Below are 17,667 nucleotides of genomic sequence, written 5' to 3'. Positions count from 1 at the left end.
GGTAGAGTAGACCGATGATCCTGTAGTCATTTGGCCGGCTATTGAAAGAAAAAAGCTTGCATTTGCTCCCCCTATTGTATAACCGGTCCCATCTCTCTCCAAACCTAACGTGGTAGTTTCCCATCATAGGGCTTTCTATCTATAGATTAAGCCATTACCAAGGAGCGGAGTCGTTCAGAACTCAGTTGACTGCTTCTATAGATAAGGCGGAGCGTCCTTGGCTCAGCATTATAGCACATAGGGCTTCTACTACAGCGCTTCGCTAACTCGAAGCGCCTCGCTATGAGAATCTAGCTTCGCTAACGCTCGGCTAAGTCTTGAACCTTCGCGCTGACCGTTCGTTTTCTCAGTAGCAAAAGCGCTTCTCTTTGCCCGAAAGAAAGAGATTTTTTTTATTGCTCCACATCTGCACTCGTCAAGCCAACCTTGCTTTTTGGGAGGTGAAACAGCGGTTGAAGCGGTCATTTCGAAATGACAGCATCGAAGAGAAATATACATGGTCACGGTTATCCTGGACTGTGTTCCGGGAAAAAGTGGCCTACTTGAAAGAAAGGGCGGGCACTCTCGTGTTTCAACTCCACTATACTATTAATAGTTATGGTGTGTACTTACAGCCTCTACGATAAGCAAGTGAATGGGGCCGGTGCGTGGCGAACGGAACAGTTCATCAAGCCATTTCTCGCCGTGACCCCCAAAATAGGAAGAGAGGTACTTTACAAATAGGGGCTAATTGCTTCGCACCTGACTGCCCTCTCGATACCTTCTCAGAGCTTTGTAACTAGTGGCCGGGTCGCTGTTTTCCCAGTGCGCGGAGCCCCAGGTGTTAGTGGTTTCTCATTGGGTCAATAATACTAATCCCTCTTTTTGTGCTCCTAGGGCGGGAAGAAGAAAAGAAAACGCGAAGCGTTCTCTTGCTTTCCCAACCTCTGGCTTCTAAAGGCTGCCCTCTCTTGGCTGGATGTTGGTCCAGCCTACTACGAGGATCCCGTATCCAGCAACCAAACCTAAAAAAAGGGCATCCAAACCCCTTCCTTGTATAGGTTGGAGCTATGAAGCTTACCTTATTATTAGAGAAAGGGGAAGGGGCTTTTTCAGCTGGTGCGCAGGTTTGGAAAACCGTTTTCCCTTAACTTCCCCGTAGGGGGTCCCGTGGTTCCTATGCCGCCGCGTTTCCCGGTCTTTTTCTTTTAGTGCTTCGACCCGAAGCGATAGCTTCTAGCTAGTTCAGTGGATAAGATGACTGCGCTCCAGCTCACTCAAGAATGGGACGGCAGTGGTCCGCCGGCAAGCTCGTTCTAATCTTGGACGCAGTACATTGGAATCCTGAAGCACCACCACGAACGCTACCGCGCGTTCGCCTGCGGTGCGGTAAGGCACCACCCTGTTGTGCCAGCAGCCAACTCCGACGTGTCAGCTTAGTTATCCTCATCAAGCCACTTACTTGATGTCTAGCTTCCCAACTGGTAGACGGTTCCTTTTCCCCCAGATCAATGAAGAAGGAAGAAGTCAGTTGATTCTTCCGAAGAACCGGAAGCGAAGCGCTATGCCGGGGCGGGGGGACGGGAAAAGAAACGGCTCCGAAGAAAGAAATTGGGGTTCCCAATGCTTCTCCACGCCCAACGAGATGCGTCAACCTCGGTATGCTTTACTCCTAACCCCACAAGGTTCCGAGACGGAGCTTAACCTGAGTCTCGGTTAAGAACGACGATGATCTACGTTTCACACGGCGCACGATTCCATGGATAGTTTCATTCGACATCGTGATGGAGGACATAGCTTACGATCATCGGCTTTGATCATGCCACTAGGCATTTGATTAGGACATTGCACAATGATCCGAAGACTTTGTCGCATCTCTTCAATACGGATACAGTAACGATCATAGCGATCTCCTCTGGTACCTACTGGTACGTCAGGATCCAATTGGTCATGAACATCGTAAGGTGCTGCTTTTCGCAAATCCCAGCATACCCCTGGTTGGGATGGGTAGGCCCACCACTTCACTTTCACTTAGGCCCGGGCCAAGTCAGTGGGGGGACCCTGTCGGGCTCCTCCCCCCCCCAAAAAAAAAACTGTACGTGAGAGTTTCCCTTCATACAGCTCGAATCATTCTCAGATGCCCGGAGAGGCAGCCTATCCTTGTTTGTTGGGTTGGTTCACGCGCGCGCAAACGAGTACCAGCCGCAACAGCAGGAAACTATGACCAATAGAGTCAGACACGTCAGCTACATCCGCACGCAAAAGGAATGTGGTTCTGGTCACGGCTTTCTTTCCCTTATTAGTAAAGGGGGCGCGGGACGTTCGCGGAGTCCGTGCCTTCCGTACCACCACATGGTCGTTCTTGGACGGATCCCGCCCCTAAACATAAGGGATAGGGGGAAGGTGGCCGGGCCCTATCAAAAGGTAAAGAGAACCCGGCCACCTATTTCATTCGACGTTCGGAGGCAGGGGGTTTTGAAACCCGATTCGACCTACTTTTGGATAACAAGAAGGCGAGCTGATCTGCTTTGATCCAGGAAAAAGCCCAGTCAGCCACCAACTCGGTGCAGGTCACGTAACCTACAGCTCGGCCTTCGCTTTTTGAGGCTTCCTCTACCCACATCTCTATGTGCCTGCAGCACTTCCATATGGAGAAAATAGGCTTACCATGTTCCATCAATAGCACCTAACCTATGCCGATTTTGGCGGACCGTGCTCCACCCCGGTGAACTCATGCGGTGTAGACGTGCCCAGAGGCCAGAAGCGAAATCCGTTCACGGTCCGTAGGACCAACACCATTCGAAGGTGGGCGGCCCGCCCCGCCTAGAACAGTCATGTTTGACTGGGCTTACACACATTCGCTCACTTACGCTGTCCCCCCTCAGCTCACCCTAGCCCCGGGCCTTTTGCTCTTCTAACGTAAGCTCCAAGGCTTCACACCAAGTCTTCACTGACAAAATATGCATGCTTAAGTAGGGTCAGGCAGAACCGTTGTTGCCTGATGGGAACTTCCCCCATATTGCTATCAATGTCTTCATGTCGCACGACCTCTTAACATTACACCACTGAATCCCCAATCCTTTGCTTGCTGTGCAGTGACAGTACCAATATCCACTAATCGTTGTTTCCAGATACGGTTGCCGGTTGACATCTCTTCTAATTCGTCGATACGAGAAGAAAATTGTTGTGTGGAGGAATCAATATCTCGACATAAGCCAAGAGGCAGATCTTGTGCCACTCCACCTGGTCGTATGAAACTGGCATGCATCCTGGCTCCCGATACTCTTTCATAGAATTCCAACAATTTCTCCCGCTCCTCAAAAGCCCACAGGAACGGAGTTAATGCTCCCACATCCATAGCATGAGTAGTTAAAGCAAGTGAATGATTTGAAATTCGAGTTATTTCACGGAATAACACTCGTATATATTGAGCTCGTAATGGTACCTCGCAATTCAAAAGTTTCTCTACGGCTGAAGAATAAGCGTGTTCTTGGGCCATCGTAGAAACATAGATAGGGTCGACGACGGAACGAACAACGAAACTTTACGACAGCTTTTTCGTACACGTTCACTTGCATCACATACACAAGTGCTCTCTGAACCGTGCAATAAGGTCACCCATAACACGGCTCTCCCACTTGAGTTACCTTAGCCCCGGGCCATGCTATTCAATGATATTGGAAAAATGGCAGTGTAACGTAACAACTAGTATTGAAAGCTGGTCGCCTTTTGAGGGAGGGAAAGCGTTTCATTTCAATAGGAGCCCTACTTCCCTCTTTGCGACCTCATCAATTCAAGCGCAAACCAATTTCTTTCTTAGTCACCGGGCTCCGCGCACCAAAGGCCTACCAAAGGTAGGCCGAGCTCTTTGATATTCTTTCGGGCGACGAAAGGCTACTTCAATCTAGGAAACAGCCGGAAACTCGAAGGGGTCGCCTTTGGAAGCGTTCGCCGGTAACCAAAGCGTCTCGTTTCCGCAACCACTTGGGTACTTTGCTTATAGCTTTTTTAGGTTATGCAATAGAAGGGGCTCTGGATCCCCTGCTTTCAGAAATGAATGGATCAGAAGAGGGCTGGGTTCTATTTCCGGGCCGGGCGGGAGGTGAAGGCCATAAGAGAAGATTGCCCTACCGGTAAGGAAGAGAGGAAAAGGACGCTGTCATCTATCTCGACCAGTTTCCCGAGGCGTTGGAAATCCAGACCGGCTCAGAGAATCACTTAAGCCGAAGGCGCCCTTCGTTTCGCCAACAAATAAGTCATCCTTGACGAGATTTCCCATTCCTTCCCTGCCGAGCCACCTCTCTTCGCCATTCGATATACTACCTCTGCCTTCCTTTTCTATAACATACCCAGGCGCCCTCCTTTCCAATCAAAAAGATTAAATCAATACCAATCAAAGCCCTATCTAAGTAAAGCTTCGTCTGTTATTTTTCGGGGAGTTTACTCGACCCATTCCCCAGTCTCCCGCACTGCTCTGGGAAGTGTGCGACTCCGTATGAGGACCTCCTTCCCTTCTGCCCACTCTCCGTTCACACGGTTCTAAAAGCAGAGAAGGAAGGGTAGGCAGCAGGTACCACGAGCCCTCTGTCCCACACATCTATCCAGAAGCAAGTGTAGTTCACCGGTTCCACCGAATGCTCCTATCTCTCGGCAAAGATCGTGTGAGTGTGCAGTTATGCTTCGGATGCTTCGCCATAGAATAGATCGACCCAGTTCCCGTTCTTTTCCGGTTCCGGTGCACTCGCTTTATATCTCCGACACACAAGGAAGGACGCGGTGGGAAGGAAGCAGCCCTAGCCTCTGTCCGGCCGATCATTCCGCTGGCATCTTGCATTCACGCCTCCGTTTGACTGCCGCTCGGGGATGTAGTTGTAGATACGTTAGTTTTAGTGGATCGTTGGCTCCACCTGTTATCTCCTTCTACGACATGCTGTTGTCGTCGCCATATTCCATATGTCACTTAGTCATCTCTGCCTCGCTGCGGGTCCTCCGAAAGAAACGGAGGACTTCATTCAGTGACTCCGCGATCGCCCTCTGAACGATCAGAATAAGGTAAAGCTTGAAGATAAGTTTTGTACTCTATTAATTTCTCAGTCCCTCTAGTCGGGTGGGCGTCGGCCGGTCTTTCGACCCGATCCCCCTAAAAACCGTACGTGCGGGTCTCCCCGCATGCGGCTCACGCCATTCGAGGTGGCCCACCCAGCCCAGCATTCATTCGCAAATCCTGTAGTGAAATTGAGACTGCTCGACCTCGTAATTCGCGTGTAGGCAGCGCTATCTGTCCTACCCTTGACTCTATCTATTCATTGAAATGACTTTATTACATTTTATATAGAATTATATAATATAGGCTCGCTCCCTCTTTTTCCAAGAATTCATGCGCTTCCCTTTACTTCATAGGGCCTTCTAGGTGAAAAGCCTTCCATTTCCGTCAAATGACCCGGCCTCCCCTGGCTCTTCCACCGTCCGGGCTCCCTTTCCTCCCTATGCTCCCCCGGCGCAGGCCTACCACGCTTCGCGCCTGCGGCGTTTTCGCCAGACGGTCTTGGCCAGTAGTGCCATCCTCCCCGCTGGATGTATGGGCGGGTTGTCCATCGCTGCTGCGTTCTGTTAGGCTATAGATTACAGGAACAAATGTAGTTGAATGAGACAGTAGGCGGGTTACACGTTCCACTGTGCCGAGATGTGAGGTGCAGGTGGTGATGATCACCCCGGGGTATGCGCTAGCGCCCTTGACAGGCACTCCAGGACCCGCCAACGCTCATGAAAACCCGGATCGGTCGGTCCTCCATTCATCCGACCGAAGGTGTGGATAACGAGGCCACCTTCACAACCTTCTCCCTTATGTCCCTATGTTGTAGTAAGGTAGGGTGGTTTGCTTGAGTTGCTCAACCGCCCCTTAGCCCGGTGCTCATGCCGCGCTACGGAACCTCCACCGTGCCGGGGGACCAAGCAGGGCATAGCTAGCGGCATAGGAGCCGACTCGGCGTCAGCGGCTTCGTGCCGCACTGGAGTAATCCAATATGCGGATCCGCACGTTCCACCACTTCTCCGTTCATTTCCAATACTGATCGTGAAACACCATGAGCAGCAGGATGTTGAGGTCCGAAATTCGAAGTGAAATTTTTGATTTGCCCGTTCTTAGTCGTCATGGGAAAGAAAGGCAGAAATAAGAAAGAGATTATTCCCTAAGAGCTTGTACAGTACTACCAGTACCATAAATGCATCTCCTTCGCCTAGCGCGTCTACCTGGCGTGCCCGCCTTGCATCGCTATTGGCGGCAAAAAAAAAAATAGCTCACTGAGCGATGATTGATGCAGCCCCCACCTCTGAAAGCTGAGGGAAGGCAGTGCCCTCGATTGTTCCAGAGAGAAGGAAGGGAAGGATTCAATCCAGCCCCAGCCATAGGGTTCCTTACGGCTACCTTGTTTCGAACGAAAGCTCCCCTGGGCGGAGTAAGTCAAAGATCCAGTGCGCATTCGGGTCAGATTGCCATTTTGATTCACTACTATGTTGTCGAATCAGATTTAGCAGATTATTTCTTATTTATTTATATTTATTAAGGGTCCGCGCCATCATAAAAAAAAGAGTTTTTGGCGATCTCATGTGCGGCTTCGAGAAAGTCCAAGTCCTCTCGGCCCCTCGAACAATACTTGCCACAGAAACCCATACCTCTACAATACTGGTGGCAGTCTTTCTGGAGAAGAAGGTATAAGCTCTACGAATTTTTTTTTCGTAGGCTTGTTCGGAACGCTGGGCTCGGCTGGCCCGCATGGAGCCGGAGAACCATCGGTACCAAACCATGGCCCGGTCGATCCATGTAGAATTTTCGGAGCAAACAAAAAAAGAGGTAGATAGACACCTAAAATAACCAAAAAAAGAATGAGGAAGAAAAAGATATCGTGATGTAAATCCATTATCATCCACTTTCAAATTCGTGTAAAAGTTGGAATCCAACTTTCTAATAGAGTTGTTAGTTCGGGAGAGAATTCCATGATTCAAAAAATGGATGTAAAAGTAAAGGGAGAATGCCGCTGCTGTAAATAAACAAGAAAAGCGGATCCGGGGGTCGGTTCGCCCGACCAGAAATGCATCCCCCACCGGAGATTAGACTAACCACCCCCTGCCCCTGAAGAAAGAAAATGGAGAAGATTTTAGGCTTGATGAAAAGAATCACTACCATATAAAGAAAGATCCTGTAAAATCGAAAAAAAAAATGATCCCAATGACTTCTGTTGTAAATTGTGGAAATGTCCAGTCAGGTGGGAGATTCAAATTGTGCGTGTCCATAAGCTGTTTTAGATTCTCACCAGCTCGCATCAACTGTGTTCTTATATAGAGGGTTTTCGACTGGGCAGGTAGTTTGAACTTGCTTTGCTGACTTTGATTTCGAATCAATTGACACAAGTTCTGTATAAGGTGAAGGAGTGAGACTTTCTTTTTCATGCGAAAATTCCTTCTTTGCTTTCTTTTTAAATTAAAGACACATCGGCAACTGGCGTATCCCGAAGAAACTTTGAAAGCGTCCTGGTGCGCTTCTTAAATTGTTTGGAATTGGAAAAGAGGAGTGGCCTCCCAAAAAAAATGGAAATGGGATTTTCTCATTGTAACTTGGGGCTTTAGGTCTCTGTCCCACTGAAACTTATAGGTTTGGATTTCTTTCTTCACTGACGCAATTAGTGAGTGAAGTGAGCATGGGGCACGAACGCTTAAGAAAAGTCTTCCTTCTTTCTTTTCTTTTCTTAGCGAAGGGACCAATGGAAGGATTTTGCACGAGAGAGTACTCTTTATCTTGGTAGATAGGGTATTCTCTTTTCTTATTCTTAGCGCAGGATCTCCGTTCTTCCCGGAACACTAAGACAATCGCCCTTCCTTGAAAAAGGAGAAGAGTGAGTGAGAGAAAGAGCGGGTCGGTCAGAAGCAGATACCACACACTCAAGCCAATGAAGAAGCGCATAAGCAAGACGAATCTCTTTCTCTTTCCATATTCAATTACGAAAAAAGGGCTAAAGCGCATACATATATAGAGCTAACATAAGTCATATGTCGTTATTTGCGACTCACATTCGTTAACAAGTTATTATGCAAAACCAGCCATAGGAAAGCTGGAATCCGTTGGGGCCCGGGACATTTCCAAACTATCTCCCACCGCCCCAAACCTGCCCCGAAAAAATAGCATACGCTGACTTTGTGGTGAAGTTCCCTTGACCCCAGATGATGCGATCATTAGGCGCAAAGTTATGCGGGGGCTTAATCCCAGCAATCAGTAGACAAAGATGATGAGGCAGGAACGGAACATCTGAAACGCACTCCAATTCCAGCCACATTCTGATGAATAAGCAGCAACACAGAGATTCACGGCACCCTTGTGAACTTGATTTATTGTGAATAAGTGGTCCTTTATTTTCCACCCATGGGTCAAGCCAAAACCTCGCTACCCTACCGTTACCTATAACCCATCTGCATCCTTGAAGAACCAAAGGCCATACTTTTCTATAAGGGGGAAGCATTCGGTTTGGTAATTACCACAGGAGGGTGCCCCTTATCCTTAACATACTTTCCTTTCAAAATCTGCACCCAGAGTTTATCCGGTTGTGTTAATAAACCCCATCCTAGCTTCATGATAAGAGCCTCGTTATTTTCCTTAGCTTTCCTAATACCTAGACCGCCGTTTTTTTTAGGCCCTATCCCAACGCACCAAATGAGGCTTTTTTACACCTGATCCAAAAAGAAAAGCTCTGGTTTGCTTTTCAATCTCTTCACAAACCGTATAAGGAAGAGCTGCGGTCTGCATTGTATACGTTGGGAGGGCAGTGACTATCGATTGGGCCAAGGTAGTACGCCCCGCCATCGACAATTGGCTGGTCTTCCACCTACTTAGTCTCTCATGAACTCGATTAACAATATCATGGTATGTGGCTCTTGTCACTCGATCATGGAGTGACGGGGACCCCAAGAAACTTCCCGACGGTTCCTTGTTTTGGTGAAACCGAAACCTCTACTGATTGCACAAGAGAGACCATCAGAGAGGTTTTTTTAGAAATGGATCTTGGATTTAGCAAGACTAACTTTCTGACCGCACAAAAGGACTCCAAGCAAGCTTTAATGACCGGAACTTGATCCATTCATGCTTTAGCGAAAAGGAGCAAGTCATCCGCAAAAAACAAATGATAAAGCTGGGGACCATTCTTAGATAACTGAATAGGCTTCCATAATCCTTGTCGAACCGCTAGATCATGAGCTAATCTTTCCAAGAAATATATATATATAGTAAGAAATAGAGGGTATCCCTGTCTAACTCCGGGAGACGGCAAAAAGGCATCTGTCACCTCTCCATTCCAAAAAACCTGCATACTACTCGTAGAAATACACATCATAATGAGCTCCAGCATCTGACTAGGCAAAAAAATCTCAAACAAGGTGTCCCGAATGAAACCCCACCGGATCCGAGGCCTTCTCGATATCAACCGTCAATGACCATGAATCCCCGCTTCCCTTTTCGATTTTCATTTTTAGAGTCAAAGATTCATTTACAGTCCGAAACCCTCGACAGACCAAAGTTCGGAAGGCTAACTACATGCGAAAGTAAGACTTTCATTGGAAACTGAGAAAGACGCTTCCGAGCGAAGTCTAACAACCACCTTTTGATTCAAAGCTTTCTGAAGGGAAAGCTTTATACCTTAGGACATACCCCTTCCAGGAACATCCAGTACTTATGATACTGAACAGAGCAGAACGACTTCTCTATGTGCCCGGCGACAGCAAAGCTTGTTGGACTATTGAATGACTTGGTTGACTTGACCCAAGACAGAAAGCATAGCAGGAAGGTAGCTCTCGAACAATGGAAATCAATCATCACTTTGTTTTTTACCTCAAAAGCAGATCAAGATCGCATTTCAGGGACTAAAACAAAACATCGATAGATTGGCTGGATGAAAACTAGAAAGCAACAGTGTAGAAGGTTCCTTGCAACTCTCAATATGTTAAAAAATGACTATACCTTTGCCTAGCAAAACACGACTTTAATGATCCTTTCGTGTCCCTCCTTGGCTTACTTCAAGCTGGGGATTGCATACCTCTCACTCGCTTTGCCTCACTGTGCTTTGAATAGCCCTACTTTCGTACCTCTCCTGGGGGCAATGATAAATCACCTAAGACCGCTAATGCCCCATCTAATTCAAGAACAAGCCCTTCTCGCCTTCCCCATGTGGAATAAGTTCCCGCGCATTCCATGTCCGATTCTTTACTATGGATTCAATTGGGGCCAATCCTGCTGCCTTCCTTGCTTGCATGTGGTTTTGGAATTGGCATCTATCCCGCCTACTCCTGCCCTGAGACTAGTGAAATCAGGTCTGCTCTTGCGCGATGCCTATTCTTTTACTTTTTTGATTCCCTGCTTGTAGATTCACTCTCTCCTGCTCTAGGAAAGTTAGGGGAAGTAGCGAGATTCCGATTCCTTCGTGGGCGAAGGCAGCCGCTCCAGCAGCTTTAGTACTTACCAGCCCTTATCCCGGTTCTTCTCCGGCTCCACCAGCAGCCTTTATCAGCTGCTATGGTTCCCTTCCCGAATGCGAATCTCTATCTCTTTGGGGCTATAGCCTTCTAATAGGACCCATATTAAATCTCTTAAATGACTTCTGAACACTAGCTAGCTCTGGACCTACCTATATTAGCCATGAGCGATCACCGAGCGGAGTTGAAAGAAAAGAGACTTGACATGCCGCTCGCGAGTTCGGAACGAACGGAGCGGAAGGGATCAACAGTTCCAGGGAGAAGTGAAAAAGACGAGCACTTGGGACCACGGAGCCACCGTTTAAGACAAGGCTAAACGAGGCCATACTTGTAGTAAACTCCTCTCTGAAGAGAGTGAGTCTATAGAGCCAACGAGCCGAATCTATTTTGTCTCTTAATAGCCGATCCTTTAGTTCCGTAGACTATTGTACTAGTAGGGCTCGCCCATTTTCCTCCAACAGTCAACTTAACTTTCCTCCACTCGCCTGAATTACGAGGAGTTATTATACCGAATCCCAGATCCCGGCCCCTTAACCCATCGCGAACTTCGTTCACTGCGGGATAGGAATCGAAAGGTATAGCTTTTACACGGGAACGGAACGAGCCGGAGCGAAGGAGGGATTGTACCACAGCTTGCTTCGAGACTGAAAGGAAAAGTGATCCTATTCCTCACTGCTCAGCTGTCTTGGTATCCGTGTTAGGAAGTCAAAAACGCTCCTTGCCGCTGCCAAACATGTATGTTGAAGTCTCGGAAACATGTTTAAGTCATTGACATTTATCGGAGAATCGACAGTTCGTCTCGTCTCGGGGAATTCTAGATCAATCATAGATCTGGGCAGAAGCGCCCTTCCCTAAGCCATAAGATACCTTCTCCTAATCATCGGCGTGACACCTATTCTTTCTTTTTCTCGAAAGATGCAGCTACGGCCTTTTTTTTCGGTTTCGAATGGCATTGTTGAAATTACACAGCGAACTCGACCAACAAAGGATGGCAGTACTTGAACCTCACATTCGCGAAAAACCTGGTAACATCACCCCCCTAGCAAAAAAAAGGGAGAACCCAATCGGTCTGCATCTGCATTTAGCATTGCCTTCACCTTTCAATGGATTGGCTGCAGTAGCGGTTCCCTCTTAAGAAGTTCGATCCATAGTCTTATGCCTCGTATCCTTCAAGTGTTTTCCGGCAGAAAAGGAAAAGGCTTCATCTACACCTTTCAAGGGCCTGATTTGACATCTTTTGTCTTGCGTGTGCCGTCTTGTTAATAGCGAATGAAGTAGAACCAGAATGAAGGGGCGATGATCCGCCCACACACATTGGTAGTAGGAGAGGCAGCCACTTGGGGCCTATCCATTCCATACCCAAACGCAACTCAGAATGCCTATGATTAGTATAGTTAACCGCCGGTGCTACTTCCTTAGTGAAGTATCCCATTCCGACTTCTGTAGGGTTTGTTTACCGATCACAGTTTCAGCATTGCACCTCACTAGGACGGCTTTCTTTCTTCCCTTAGAGTCCTTCTAGCGGGTCTTAGTGCCTTCCTCTCTTCCACAAGAGGGAAGATCTTACCAAACTTCAAATACATACTTTTCTTTAAGAATTGGATATAACAAACTACTTAATTAGCATAGAATTATCTTCAGTCCCTTCTCTTCTGGGCTAGGAGTGGAAATCGATCAAAAACCTCAGACGAAATAGCTTCCAAACCCTTAAGTCCATCAGCTACCAATATCTCGTTCTTGAAAAAACAAACCTCTTTGCCAAAGAAACACCATAGGGAGGAAGGAAAACCCATTGAGAGAGAATCTATCAGTTACTTAGCGTGACACAGCTACCCACGCCGACGGCTGCCCCAAGATCGCTGGAAAACGTCCTTCCTACTTTCTTAGCGCTAGATCCGTCCTGAGCATGCTTGGCATCGCCAACATTACCAATCAGAGTAACATTCCTTTACCAAAGCGGGACGGCTGGAGAATTCTGTTGAGTTAGAGTTCTATATCTTAAAGGGCTTGCTAGAGGACCCCTTTTAAATTAAACCGGGTTCTGTCACTCCTAAATAAGGTTTCAGAATCGTAGACTTGGGAGTGTAAGCTAGAGCAGAGCTACCTATCTTTGGCGAATTTGTCCAACCGGAGATCGTAGTCTCGTCTCAATCCTCTTTCTTATTCGAAGAGGAACTTTTCCTTAATAGAATAATAGCCTAATCCTGCCGCTATCGTCTTTAGTCTCTAAACCCTCGTAAGGCCTCAAATCTGAAGTCATCCTCTTTTATTCTTTCATCCGAGTTTCCTTCCAAATTATAAGAAGAAATAAAAGCAAGACAGTCAGTCTATCGACTTCCTTTAGAGGAGAGGCTTCATTCTTCTCCAGCATACACCTGTCCGATAAAGAAAGAGAATATAAGAAAAATCCTTCCCAGTGCGAGGAGAGGAAAGTTCTTATCCTTCCAGCTCTTTTTCGTTCCAGTTTTCTAAGCCAAGTTGAAGAATCAGTCTTTTTCAGGCGTATCCTGCACCTCGAGCATGAATGAAACTATCTTCCCATAAGTCGCGTATGGAGCGAGCCGTGTTGGCCGTGATTTCGAACATCATCCTAGGACAAATTAGAGCTATTAGATGAGAAGAGACTTCACGCCATGGAACATGTCCAGGTCTACCAGAGAAGGCTTTCCCTTGCATTCCACAATAAGGTAATATAGATAAAGTTCAACATAGGGGAGAAAGTCTTGAAAAAGATTCTTTCCGGACGTGAACCTCACCCTTAATCTGCTTAGGGATTCAATGTGCAACAGGGAAACTCCATTTTGTGCTCGCTCTCTTCTGTCATGCATCATGGCTGGGTGAGTTGGCCCATTGCGAATTAACCTCGGTGCTTCCAATCTGGTCATGCACTTCTTTAAGATTCGGAACCTGGGAGCTTTCCTCTTCACTTCAAAATAGGGGTAAATGTTTCGTAGGGGGGTAAGGAATATGCCGAGGTCTTAATAGAAAGGGGTGTCCCGTCTGCTAGGCTTTTCCGAACTTCCCTTCGCCTTTCTGCCCGTGAAATCCTTTTATTCTGCTTTTTCCCAACCCCATTATTTATTTAGTATTAGTATTGAAGCATCTATTAGTTAAGGGGGTTCCAGAGAATCATCCGAACATTCTGAGATAGGGTTGTCAAATGGGGGAAGAGGAACGAGAGGAGCCCCTAAGCTTTCCGGCTCACTAGTAGGTGACGAGGGGATTTCAAAAAAGGGGGTAATATTCTGCCGATGCATTCGTTCGGATACATTCTTCCTTCTTCACCTTTTCAACCCACCCTTCCTAAAAAAGCGAATTTGCCTCTTCCTGGTAATGAATTGAGCGGCAGCGAGGAGGTCCGGTTCCATAGTGATTTCGTCTGCTTTTGGAACTTCGATTCCTGGGGGTGACTCCGGAGTTTAAAATTCTCAGAACCTCCTTCGAATTACAGAACTGGAGGGGGTCTCACAGGCATCTCTCTTCGAGCGGCAGTGCAAGCTCGGATGGTGTTAGCGCTGGCAGAAGGTCCTGGATTAGTTTGTACCGGTGTAGGTCCCTGAGTGGTGACTTGTCCCCCTTGATGTTGTGGCATTGGATTAGTATAGATCCCCAATAGCTTCAGTGACATTGGCGGCTTTAAGGTATGCCTTAACTTCGTTCCAATTGATACGATTTTCATCATTCATGTCATAGATGACATCACGCAAAGTATGACACTCTTCGATGGTATGGCCTGCGTCTCGGTGAACTGGACAGAACTTTAAATAGTCGAGACCAGGAGGCCAGGGGAGTGATCTCTGGGTAGAGAAATGGCTTTCCAGGTCAGAAGGATGGAGAATAGGTAGGAATGGGTAGGGGTCATTTTGGTAGTGAGCTCCATTGGGTTGGGTCCCCAGGGTCGCTTGGGAGCACCTTGTTGCTGCTGAGGGGGGGGGCGCAGCGTTGAGCGGGTCTGGGCGGAGCTTGCGCTTCGTTCACTCAAAAAGAATGGAATCCGGATCCGTAAGTGACTTCGATAGGCTTTTAGTTAAGACTGATTTTCTTCCTTACCTTATAGAGCTTTGTCTGATAGGGAATTTTCTGGTATGAGCTTAAAAAGCATTCCCCTGGAGCCTGAACCACGTGAAAGCTAGCCCTCCTCAATCCCAGTCGCATTCGATCTAGAATTCTTCTTCCCCTCGGCGGAACTACCTTAATGGAATTCCGGCTTCGCTAAAAGCACCTGGGCTATGCCTCGACCTCTTCGTTGCTTAACTTGAATTGAAAGCTTTCAGTCATCAAGCTTACCTGCCGCCTAAGTGGTGTGTCAAACAACCGAAAGCAGCCGGTTATACAGTCCCTAGCGCGTGCAGCAAGGAGCATGGTGAAGCGCTGCGCAAAGGAAACTAGCCTTTTGTTCCACTTTGTTGATCGAGAAGAAAATATGAAATGATTGAGGTTGAGAAAACCCTGCCGAGAATCGAGAGGCGGGAGGGCACCGAAGCTACCACCAGACTAGCGAAAGGTTTCCCGACGAGGAGAAAGATGAGCGAATGGAATGACATCATGTATGAAATTACCAACCTGTTGATTCCGGAAGTCAACTCCTCGCTACCTATGCCAAGTTCCTCTTTCTAGCAGGATTTTCTCAACAAATGTCATGGTAAGTTGCTTTTGAGTTCTATTTTCATTACTCCGAATCTTCTTAGTTCGATTCTGCCTCTGCTCCCTTACTCACAGAATCCCAACCGAACAATTATCATTGCCCTGCTTCCCATTCTCTTGGCTACGACACTGGTTCTATTCAAACTGCTAACTATGATTCGGATTTTCTGCCAGACTTCAGGTTCCCTCCCCGTTCTAAAAGCAAGAAAGGCAAGTCGAATCCCAGGGGTACTTTACCTTTACAGATAGAGAGATCGTGGAATACTATTTAAATATAAGGATCGGCCTCGTCTTCCTTCACACCCCGAATAGGACTTTGCTAGGAGAAGGAGAGCAGTCGACTTGGTCACAGCTCTGATTCAACTGGGAACAGGACCTCCATCTCAGAAGGGAAATCCCACGGCACATCTTGACTAGGCATTCCCATCTCTCAATCAACAGAAGTAGCCCGTCCGATAAAAGATGCAATAGCAGTCCTTCCTCCAACAGATGCGGATTCATTAGCTGCTTCTAGTCCGATAACAAGAACTGGACCTGGTGAAATCTTTCAAGCTGCCCTTCTTCCTTCCACCAGATTACTTTACAGACTGGAATTCATTCAAAAAGAGTACAGGAACTGGTTTAACAAAAAGGGTCGAGAACTACAGTGATCTGATACCTTCTTGTCTGGAAGGTAGGTTATGTAGGCAACAACTCTTCCTAGGTTGTTTCGATCACAAAAGACCAAATAATCGATGAGTAGTATGCTTTATATTGCCAAAAGACCGATGAGCCTTAGCAGAGCGCATACTTTTTTTTTGAAAAAAAGACTATTCTATTTCCTTCTCGCACCTTCCCTTCAGTCTAATTGGCCTAATTGCCTTTTGAATGGGCGTGCTGAACGAAAACATCGCCACATCATGGAAACTCTTCGTGCCTTACTTCTCCCCCTATCTAAGGTAAGGTTAGGCGGGAAGCTTCATCAGGGCTAATATGGCATCTTTCTTCTGTCAGTGTAATCCGGTTCAAGAAAGCAGGAAATCCAGTAATTTGGGCTTAGGAAGGCATCCCTTGGGTAATCCTGCATCTATTGATTCAATTGGGATCGTTCTTATCGATTCATCTCTTCCCCTTGAGCCAGTTCCGACTTGCTTCGCATAGGCTACACAAGCCAGGTTTGAGCTTCTTTATCGGCTTGAGCTACCTATTGTATTGAGTTGCCTCCCCACTGAACTAATTTGGGAAAATAAGAACTGAAGCCCTATTCACAGCTTTTTCGATCTATCTAAGCTACTACGGTGATTTGTGATTCAATCGATGCTAATTCGGCTATTTGACCTGGAGCCGGGTATAGTTTATGGCCTTTTTTTCCTGGTCTTTCATCTGCCTTGAGGCCAGGTGTGGGATCGATCAGTAGGTCAAAGACCCGTAGTATAGGAGTGAAAGCCAGGGATGCATAGGAGGATGTGATGAACATTGACAAATAGGAGAATGACCTGCTCGCTGGGTGTGAAAGAGGAGGCTTGGAAGCGGAGCATTATTAAAGGTCAACAACTTCTTCCCTCCAATCCAATCGGCGGCTGGGCTCGTCACATCGAAATCAGGTATGGGCCACCTTTCCTTCTAGACGAAGATCACAAAACAAGCATTTTCTTATATATACGTTATCTTTAGAACATGATCTTCGAGAAGTGCTGTGATATGAGGCTTTCTTTGTCTCCAACTAATGATCTGTCCTTCGACAACGGGGAAACCCCTCCTCGGCAAAAAGGGACGAGATCCGCTCCGCTCGTATTTTTATTCTATTTCCCGCTCACGCAATTGGTCTATCGCGATGTAGAGCAACAGATGGTACTAACAAAATTTTTCATATTTGGTTGGTAGGCAGGCTGCCGTCCCATGATCAGCTTTCGTATCTTGAAATGCCACTTCGTAATATCTGCTTTACAGGGCAGTGCTTCTTTCTTTTGAGCTTAATAGGACTTTGGAGACGAAGTTGCCCTATACTTTAGGGTCGTATTCTTACCTCGGCCTCTTCTTGCCAGCAGAAGCCCAAGCCTTTAGCTCTCAAAGCCCCCCACCTCTGCCTCTATGTCCCACCCACTCGAAATGACAACATGTTAGGTACTGTAATAGCAATCTTACCCACCTATTGAGGTGAGGGAAACGAGAGAACGATCCCACGATCGGAACTAGTCATCGTATATTACGTGTATAATACTCCCATCTATCCATTCAAGATATTCCCTCTCCCGCGTATGATTGAGCAAAAGCTGCAGTTAGAAGAGATTGGTGGGTAAAACTCGCATGTGCTTCTAATCATTAACTCGCGAGTCCGAGTTTGAACAGCACGGCATTCTACCCGATTCTAAGATGAAGAATAGAAGTTCCGAGCCCTCACTATTTAGTGATTCGGGACGGGATCCAAGTACAGGTACAAAAGCAATCAACTGGAAGGGACGTGATCTAGCCTACGATCCCATCTCTCTTCTCTTATGAAATTGATAGTTACCCGGCCTTCTAACAGGACATTCATTGATTCACCCTACTCGG

The 17,667-nt window shown here is 47.1% G+C and overlaps 1 long non-coding RNA gene across 1 annotated transcript; it reads left to right on the top strand.

The window, feature by feature from the left end:
* The first annotated feature begins 8 nt into the window (after positions 1-8).
* LOC105138831 (uncharacterized) lies at positions 9-16,831 on the top strand. Its single transcript, XR_844868.1, has 4 exons — positions 9-960; positions 10,466-10,470; positions 11,276-11,287; positions 16,821-16,831. It is a non-coding gene; the product is annotated as an uncharacterized LOC105138831 (long non-coding RNA).
* The last annotated feature ends 836 nt before the right edge of the window (positions 16,832-17,667 follow it).

Source organism: Populus euphratica, unplaced genomic scaffold (assembly GCF_000495115.2).
Source record: "Populus euphratica unplaced genomic scaffold, PopEup_1.0 scaffold83.1, whole genome shotgun sequence".
NCBI lineage: Eukaryota > Viridiplantae > Streptophyta > Magnoliopsida > Malpighiales > Salicaceae > Populus > Populus euphratica.
The sequence above is the reverse complement of the archived record's forward strand: the minus strand, read 5'-3'. Positions and strand labels throughout refer to the sequence as shown.